Here is a 10734-nt window from a genome sequence, read left to right as displayed (position 1 = left end):
ATATCCTGATCTGATTCTGTCTGGAGTTTATATGTGAAAGGGACTTTTGTTTGCCGGAGTAGCTCCTTGTTGCATTAGGAGAAAGGAAACAGTTCTGAATATTTTGTGGGACGTTTCTTCCATTGTTCAGGGAAAGGGGGGGAGATTGTTTTGTAATGTCGGGGTCTAAGTATTCTAATGGGAAGAATGTATTCCTTCTAGTATGGTAAGTAGAGAGCATAATTGGCCAGCCAGTCAGAATTGTGTGATTTTAGCGGAATGTGTAATTGAAATTCTGCACAAAATTTCCTTAAAAACTTGAAACCCCTATAATTTTCCACAAGAGACCTCCTAGAAGATCATCTGAAGTGTGAAAAAAATGTTCACAATGTCACTAAGTTGAGAACACTTAATACCGTGGCTAGAGTGGCAGCTAATGTACTTACTGATTCTCAGTATATGCTTTTAGGGCTGTCACTTGTAAGATCGAGTTGAAAATGAATGACCACTGGCTCACTTCAGTGACAAGCCAACATGTCACTTAAGACTTGTTGTCATGGTAATATTACTGTAGGCAGTTGTGTTTTTAGAAGTCAGCATTTAGCCATTTATTCTTTTTCCACTTTCCAATCCATAGTGCTAAATCCAGTGTGTCCACACATTATTCTTAGATGGTTTGGTGACATTATCAAACAGCATTAAGTTACATCCTGGCTGGTAAACAAGTAACCTGGGCTCTCCAGCACCCAACAGTGTATCTCTGTAAATTGTTGTTTGAATGAAGTCACTTTCACCAGTGAGACAGATTCTATAAAGTTGATTGCCGTGACTGGAGACATGAGAAGAAATGACAAAGATGGGAGTAGAATGAAGAAAAACCCAAAATAGGACGAGGGAGGACAAACAAGGACAAATGACCATCACCATTCCTCAACACTGCATAAGGCTTGAGGGCGCACACTGTCCTATACACTGAGTGTTTCTCCTTCCCCATACTACCCTCTATTACTGCCCTCTCTCCTTCACTCTCTCTCCCTGGCTACTGAATAGCAATGCAACACATTAAACAGTCTCGAGAGGGGATACAGCTAACAAGACTCAGCAGTCACTGGCTGCCTACCAATAGAGGCTTATAGCATAAGACTGGCTCGAAAGAGAAAGAGAGAGATTAAAGTGGTATTCAACAAACCCCTCTCTGGCCCTCTGTTGATTTAAATGGAAGGCAAGAGAGAGAGAGGTAAGAGAATTGCAGACAGAATGAGATAGAATGAGAGGGGGAATGGGAAATAAATAGATAATCAGGCAGAGGGAAGGGCAGAGATGCAGGCTGATATAGATATAGGCACTGCAGAGGTCCCATGTTTTATTATGTGGCTGCCAGAGGGCTGCCAACACCCAAGAAATGTTGTCTGAAAAAATAAAGATTTTTTTTGTTTTCTTTGCAGTTCAAGGTTAGGCGAGTGATTTTGTATGATAATCATCTGTTTTCTTGGTGCTTTGTGTTGGGGAAAGTCTGTTAGGTCAGTTGAAACTTAAGACCAAAAGTTTGAAGAATAAAACAAAAATCTGGGGGTGAGGAGTTAGAAATTAGTGAGCATTCCAAACCTTTGTAGCCCACTCCTCACCTCAGTGGAAACTAGCCTAAAGGCTCATTTATGCTCAGAAGTTATTTAAATCGCATGTCCAAGTTAAACATCGCATAAGACTGTTTACTGTCTGTAATTTTGAGCAGCCTTTATTTATTATTTCTACCGGGGCTGCATCAGTGAAAAACTGGAGAGAATCCAAATATGAAGTCATTATAAAAGAAAGAAAATACCATTCCATTCATCACAAAGCAGGAGACAAAAACACAGATCTGAGCAATGGTCTTCATCAAAAACCACAGTATCTTTAAGATTTTGAACAGAATTAGCCAATACTAGTGAGTGTGAAACAAATGACCCTGAGGGATGGCCTAACAGAGACGAAAGATCTCTTTTAGAAGGCAGTCATAGACAAGGATTACATAGGCTCTCCTGATGCGGGACAGCTTGTCTTGTGGCAGAGAAGTTTGCATAAGTACACAAGGGTTACACCAGGGTTATGCCAAGAAATGTGTGGAAGGGCCCATGGTTTTTTCTTCTGAAGGAGGTACACCTAAATCATGTAAGAGGCTTTTGACTGTGGAGATGCTGCCAGCTGGCAGAGCAGAGGGAAATTCAACTACCCAAAAATCATCCATTGATTCAAATGTATTGATTCAAATTCGGTCATGATTTAAATGTTATGATTCAAATGTTATCATGATTCAAATGTTATGATTCAAATGTTATAATGAATTAAATGTTATGAATCAAATGTTATGATTCAAATGTAATCATGATTCAATTGTTATCATGATTCAAATGTAATCATGATTCAAATGTAATGATTCAAATGTTGTCATGATTCAAATGTTATCATGATTTAAGTGTTAGGATTCAAATGTTATCATGATTCAAATGTTATGATTCAAATGTTATCATGATTCAAATGTTGTCATAAATCAAATGTTATGATTCAAATGTTGTCATGAATCAAATGTTATGATTAAAATGTTATCATGAATCAAATGTTATGATTCAAATGTTATCATGATTCAAATGTTATGATTCAAATGTTATGATTCAAATGTAATCATGATTCAATTGTTATCATGATTCAAATGTAATCATGATTCAAATGTAATGATTCAAATGTTATGATTCAAATGTTATCATGATTTAAGTGTTACAATTCAAATGTTATCATGATTCAAATGTTGTCATGAATCAAATGTTATGATTCAAATGTTGTCATGAATCAAATGTTATGATTCAAATGTTATGATTCAAATGTTGTCATGAATCAAATGTTATGATTCAAATGTTGTCATGAATCAAATGTTATGATTCAAATGTTATCATGATTCAAATGTTATGATTCAAATGTTATAATGAATTAAATGTTATGATTCAAATGTTATGATTTAAATGTAATCATGATTCAATTGTTATCATGATTCAAATGTAATGATTCAAATGTTGTCATGATTCAAATGTTATCATGATTTAAGTGTTACGATTCAAATATAATCATGATTCAAATGTTGTCATGAATCAAACGTTATGATTCAAATGTCATGAATCAAATGTTATGATTCAAATGTTGTCATGAATCAAATGTTATGATTCAAATGTTACCATGAATCAAATGTAATGATTTAAATGTTGTCATGATTTAAATGTTATGATTAAAATGTTATCATGATTCAAATGTTATGACTCAAATGTTATCATGAATTAAATGTTATGATTCAAATGTAATCATGATTCAAATGTTATCATGATTCAAATGTAATCATGATTCAAATGTAATGATTCAAATGTTGTCATGATTCAAATGTAATCATGAATCAAATGTTGTCATGATTCAAATGTAATCATGAATCAAATGTTCTGATTCAAGTGTTCTGCGTCAAATGTTATCATGATTCAAATGTTATGATTCAAATGTTATCATGAATCAAATGTTATGATTCAAATGTTATCATGAGTCAAATGATGCCATGAATCAAATGTTATGATTCAAGTGTTATCATGATTCAAATGTAATGATTCAAATGTAATCATGATTCAAATGTAATGATTCAAATGTTATGATTCAAATTTTATCATGATTTAAGTGTTACAATTCAAATGTTATCATGATTCAAATGTTGTCATGAATCAAATGTTATGATTCAAATGTTGTCATGAATCAAATGTTATGATTCAAATGTTATGATTCAAATGTTGTCATGAATCAAATGTTATGATTCAAATGTTGTCATGAATCAAATGTTATGATTCAAATGTTATCATGATTCAAATGTTATGATTCAAATGTTATAATGAATTAAATGTTATGATTCAAATGTTATGATTTAAATGTAATCATGATTCAATTGTTATCATGATTCAAATGTAATGATTCAAATGTTGTCATGATTCAAATGTTATCATGATTTAAGTGTTACGATTCAAATATAATCATGATTCAAATGTTGTCATGAATCAAACGTTATGATTCAAATGTCATGAATCAAATGTTATGATTCAAATGTTGTCATGAATCAAATGTTATGATTCAAATGTTACCATGAATCAAATGTAATGATTTAAATGTTGTCATGATTTAAATGTTATGATTAAAATGTTATCATGATTCAAATGTTATGACTCAAATGTTATCATGAATTAAATGTTATGATTCAAATGTAATCATGATTCAAATGTTATCATGATTCAAATGTAATCATGATTCAAATGTAATGATTCAAATGTTGTCATGATTCAAATGTAATCATGAATCAAATGTTGTCATGATTCAAATGTAATCATGAATCAAATGTTCTGATTCAAGTGTTCTGCGTCAAATGTTATCATGATTCAAATGTTATGATTCAAATGTTATCATGAATCAAATGTTATGATTCAAATGTTATCATGAGTCAAATGATGCCATGAATCAAATGTTATGATTCAAGTGTTATCATGATTCAAATGTAATGATTCAAATGTTGTCATGATTTAAACTGTTTGAAACAAAAAAGGTTTGTGATGAATTGGAAGCCTCCTGGGGTCATTTCAGAGTAACAGTTGGCGTCCTCTAATTAGTTACGTTTGGATCCATCTCTGTCAGTAAAGACTGTATGGACTGAACTGAACTGAACTGAGTGAAATGGGCTCAATTGTTATGATTCAAATGTTGTCATGAATCAAATGTTATGATTCAAATGTTACCATGAATCAAATGTTATGAATCAAATGTTGCCATGATTTAAATGTTATGATTCAAATGTAATCATGAATCAAATGTAATGATTTAAATGTTGTCATGATTTAAATGTTATGATTAAAATGTTATCATGATTCAAATGTTATGACTCAAATGTTATCATGAATTAAATGTTATGATTAAAATGTAATCATGATTCAAATGTTATCATGATTCAAATGTAATCATGATTCAAATGTAATGATTCAAATGTTGTCATGATTCAAATGTAATCATGATTCAAATGTTATCATGATTCAAATGTAATCATGATTCAAATGTAATGATTCAAATGTTGCCATGATTCAAATGTAATCATGATTCAAATGTTATCATGATTCAAATGTAATCATGATTCAAATGTAATGATTCAAATGTTGCCATGATTCAAATGTAATCATGATTCAAATGTAATGATTCAAATGTAATCATGAATCAAATGTTGTCATGATTCAAATGTAATCATGATTCAAATGTTGTCATGATTCAAATGTTATGATTCAAATGTTATCATGATTCAAATGTTATCATGATTCAAATGTTATGATTCAAATGTTATCATGAATCAAATGTAATGATTTAAATGTTGTCATGATTCAAATGTTATGATTCAAATGTTATCATGAATCAAATATTATGATTCAAATGTTATCATGATTCAAATGTTGCCATGAATCAAATGTTATGATTCAAATGTTATCATGAGTCAAATGCTGCCATGAATCAAATGTTATGATTCAAGTGTTATCATGATTCAAATGTAATGATTCAAATGTTGTCATGATTCAAATGTAATGATTCAAATGTTGTCATGATTTAAATGTTATGATTCAAATGTTATCATGATTCAAATGTAATGATTCAAATGTTGTCATGATTTAAACTGTTTGAAACAAAAAAGGTTTGTGATGAATTGGAAGCCTCCTGGGGTCATTTCAGAGTAACAGTTGGCGTCCTCTAATTAATTACGTTTGGATCCATCTCTGTCAGTAAAGACTGTATGGACTAAACTGAACTGAACTGAGTGAAATGGGCTCAAAGTAGCCTGATGGTTATCGAGGCAAGCTGACTGGAGCATCACCAGCTGAGTAAGAGCTGTCCATGCCCAGTTGCCCTTAAGCAAGGCACTTTACCCCAAACCACTACAGTGTAATATTCACTGACATCTGTAGTGAAGAGGAGGTTGTGGAAGCAGGATGTTGTAGCAAACATCCTTACCAATTCCAGGTTGTAGTATAATTAAAATTTAAGGTTGAATTACAATTAGATATATGTAAATGTGTGAATCTACTCAAAAACACATACATTAACAAGGCGAGTATTTACAAATAAGGCTGTAATCATAAATTAGCAACAGTGAAAACATCACAACAACTAAAAAACTGTGACTGAACCATGGGTGGATGTGGAACTGAAATGGAAATTACTCCCACTCACAACATTAAGGGTAGAAAAATGAAATAAAACATAAATAGAGGAGGGGTAATGTTGTTTCGCAGGAATCTTTCAGAGATATGTGCTGCTGCCATCCTTCTTGTCTCTGTCCGGGGGGATTTAATGCTTCACTTTTCACAGACTACATAAGATGTGGAGAAGAACAAGTATCAGGGTCTTTAAACTAAAAGGCTGAAGTGGGGAACAGGTACATTAAAAGTTCATGGCCAGGGTTTAAACTGCGCCTCTAGTAAAAGTTTTGAGTTACTTTTTTCCCTGCAGTACCTGAAGCCTGAGGGGATTCTGGGGTCTACTTTTCACTGAGACAACTGTGGCAGAGGACTGTTTTTACTGTCAATAATTGACAACTCTGAAAAATCAGCATGATGATTGTTTGCATGTTCTGTACCACATTCTTATTGCAAGAATGATATTGCACTTATATGTGTCCATTTATTTTGTACCTGCAGCCAGTGCCAGTTAGCTTAGCTTAGACAGGGGGTCATCTGTGGAACTATTTCTTTAGAATCAGAGTCAGAAATACTTTATTGATCCCAGTGGAGGAAATTGAATACATTGGATTTGCTCCTTCAAGAATAGAAAATATCACACTGTAGATATTAACAAGATGTATTATCTTGTGAAGGATGATACAGGATGAGAAGGCCTGGAGTATTCGCTGGCTGGTTGTCAACCTCACAGTGGTATCAAGACTTGAAACAGCAAATTGTATTTTTTCAACTGGATTTTTTGATGGAATGTATTAGTGAGGTGAGGAGCATTGACTGTAAAATTAAAAAAAGAAAGAAAAAAAGTGGACAGAGCCAGCATGACATCACCCACAGGTTTCAGAAGGGCCCGAATTAACCTGTTAAGAACTAGCCTCTATTTTGTGTCTCTGCTCGATAATTAACAGTATATCTCTGCAACTACAAGGTCTATTTGAAATAATTAGTTATCATAATGAAAGGAACACTTGAAATATTTGTTCAGATGTGTAAGTATGAGTATATATATGTCACTGGGTCTGAGTAAATTAAGTTGGCATACAGCATAAATGAAAGATTTTCTTTACAATTACAATTTTAGGATGAATATCCCTTAAGAATGATGCAGTTGCAGCACCAAATCTCTAGCAAACCATAGCAAAACATTTGAACATTACCTCTGCCAACTTTAATGCTTATAAAGTGAATCAGAACACATTTAGAGAGGTTTTAGTACAGAGCACTCAGTCAGAATCTCCAAATGTGCCATTTTGTGCCATCGAAGTCTCCTGTTCTTTCTGTTCTCCTGCAGTCTGATTTCTTTTTCCCCTCGTCTCTCTTTATGTTCATGAAGTAAAGTTAATCAAATAAGAATTAAAGTAGTTACATTACAGTGGATTTTGGCATGTCCGTGCTCAGTACTGCAAAGGTTAAGAGGCGGGGTTGAAGATAAATCCACTTTTTAATCCCAAATGTTTAAAAAAAATGATCTCTTTGCTTTCCTCAACTACAGTTGTTCATTCCTCCTGAAGCTCCCACGCCTGTCTCCTTCAAAGCTCACCAGCTCCAGCAGCCGTCTGCTGGTTAACACCAACCCCTTGATTCCACTGGGCAAGTCTTTGTTACCTGCCGTGTCCGATGCTGTTTTGTTCTGTCCGCCACGCGACTTCATATCCCATTGAGAGCGTTTCAGAAGCGGAGCGTCATGCCTGCCTGATGTTGTTAACTTGCTCAGATTGTGTTTTCCAGAATTTCTCCTTGTTTTTTGTGTGTCTACTGTAAGTAAGCTTTGTAGTTTAATCGTTTCGTTATTTGTCCGTTATAAGTATGTTTATTGTTAATATTTCCGACTTTGTTGTGCTGTAGGTCTCACGCTGTCTAGATTGAAGCAGCTGCGGACCACTTCCGTCAAAAACTGACTTGGCGTGCAAGAGTTATACAAAAATTGTCATGGATGGGGAAATTAGCTTTAGAAGCCAGCCTCAAGTGGCCATTTGAGGTACTGCAGTTTTTGGCACTTCTGTGTTGGCTACATTTTTGAGCCTTAGAGGTTCAACTTGTGTCCACAATAGCATTTCTGGGTCGTTTCAGCTGACACCTCTAAATCTCTTCTTCATCTTGTTCTCCTCGTTCTTCTTCCTATTATTATCATTTGACAAAATACAAACGGCATCACAGCCAATTTCTGGGAAGGAGTGAGAGAGAAAGTCCGGCTGACCAAATTTTATGGTTGCAATATTGTCTAACCCTAAACTGAGAAGCTCATGATTTGTAAAACAGAAAACAGAAAGTGTCAGAAAGTGAGAGTGTTTCACCACAAGGCTGGTTAAACTCGGAAATGCAAGTTTAGTCAAGGTGTTTTCTCCTGTTTCCAGTCTTTCTGCTGAGCTAGGCTAACCGGCTGCCAGCTCCGGCTACATATTGAATGGTCAGATAGGAGAGTTTAATCAAACTTATTATTTAACTCTTGGTTAAAAAAAAGCAAATAAGAAAAATTCCCAAAATACTTCTTACATGGATTAAATAGAAATGTGCTTTTTGAAATGAGCTGTGATGCAGAGTAATTTGTTTGGAAATGCTTTCTAATCCACAACTCTCAGACTGACAGAGAACATCTGCCAGTTGACTGAGGATTGATGTTTCTTTAGTGAAAACTGAATATCTTGTGGATAAGGTCCAATGACAAAAAGCTGAAATATAAACATTAAAATGCTCCTTCCTCTCTTCACTCTTTCTCACGCACTTTCTCTAATGGACCTGAGTAAAATCTCACTTTTAAAGTTCTATATCCATAAATAACTGCCTCCCGCATTGCCCACACACGCTGTATTTTCATCCTCTTTCTCTTTCAGCTTCTCTGTTCCTCTTTGTTTCTTTATGCTTCCCTGTCACTTTCCCTTTGTTTCTGTCTCAGTGTCTCTCCCTGTTTTGTCTCTTCTTCACCCTTCTCCTGTTTCTTTAATTTTGTCTCCCGTTTTCTGTTTCTCTTTTTGTCTCTTAATTTAAACCACAACCATCCACAGTTTTGTTATTTTGCTACCTGGCTGAGACTCAGGAGCTGTATGTGTGTGTTTGCACCGGGGAGAGTTAAATTTTTGTTTTTATTTTATAAAAACTGTCAACATTTGCACAACAACACACCCACTCGAAAAAAACTAATTTCTCTACAAGAAACTCAACATTAAAAGTCGGCCATTAAAACCTTACAGTGTTTAGTGGAGCCAGCCAACAACCCTCCATACCAGCCATGCAGCACCTCCAGTCAACCCTGTGATCACTCTTCCTACAGATGCTCCACTTACTGACTAAGTGTAAACACGGTCCTCTTTAACAGTTAGGAGCATGCTGCATATGTTTTAGTCATGACAACCTCACAAACGCCCTGCACTCAGCCACTGCTTGCGTGACTCTCCTCAGCACAACATGGACCCTTGAAAGTCTCGTTCACAGCTTTCTGTCTGCAAACTCCTCCAGCTGCAGTGTTCAACTGCTCTACTTGTCTGCACTGATCTTATAGTCATGACTCAACCTGACTGGCACTACATTAAAGACCTGAACCCATTCATACGTTTCAAAACACCTAGCCAAAAGATTAAAAGTGTCTGTCAGTAGAGTGCATACCTCCGCTTAGGCCCAACAGAACCAGACACCTAAATATGGCGGATCTGTGCATTATGCCCTGAGAAATGAATGAAAATGGTGAAAAACACTCTCTCAATGTTACTGAAAGTGAGAGAAAAAGCCTGGATCTGTGGGGTCTATTCTGGGCTGAGACCCTTTATGTAATCCTGCAGACAAACCCACCAACTAAGAAAGGGGCATGGCCAGCTGACACACTGGCACATTTATTAAATGTAAATGTAAATTATTTGAGTTGTCCTAAAAAAATATATGCAATTATATTTATTTTATTCTGTATTTTACCCAGTCATCTCTGGATATTGGAAGTGTAGGATCCAGTGTTTCTGTAGCTTCACCGATACCAGGAACTAAAAGTCAGGATCTCTCTCTCCACATGTGAAAAAGGCCAATCATGTATGAACATACATGTAAAAACACAATTCCATGTGATGTCATGTTGTAATGACTTTATGGAGGACTGAAACTGCCAAAATCATAAGTAAAAAAAAAAAAAAATACATAAATGGCTCTATAAATAAATGAATGTGCCATTAAATGCACCAACAATAATATTGAGTATAAATGTAGGCAATAATTTATTTATCAAATGTGACATTTTTACTTTACTTATTTATGATTTTGGCAGGTTCAGTCCTCCACAGCTTTGTCTATACATTTAAAAATTTTAATCCACCTGGGGAAAAAAAACAACCACACATCACATATGAATGCATGTAATTCACTGGGAAAATGTTGATTTTACATGAGGAAATTATCACGTCAAATGTTATGTCACGTGTGAAAATAGCCAAATGCCTTTAATTCAGTTGAGAAATTGGGATTCTCACATGAATAAATTAATGTATTTGCACAATGATCCAAACAAGGATACAGA

Source organism: Pagrus major, chromosome 18, assembly GCF_040436345.1.
Source record: "Pagrus major chromosome 18, Pma_NU_1.0".
Taxonomy (NCBI): domain Eukaryota; kingdom Metazoa; phylum Chordata; class Actinopteri; order Spariformes; family Sparidae; genus Pagrus; species Pagrus major.
The sequence above is the reverse complement of the archived record's forward strand: the minus strand, read 5'-3'. Positions refer to the sequence as shown.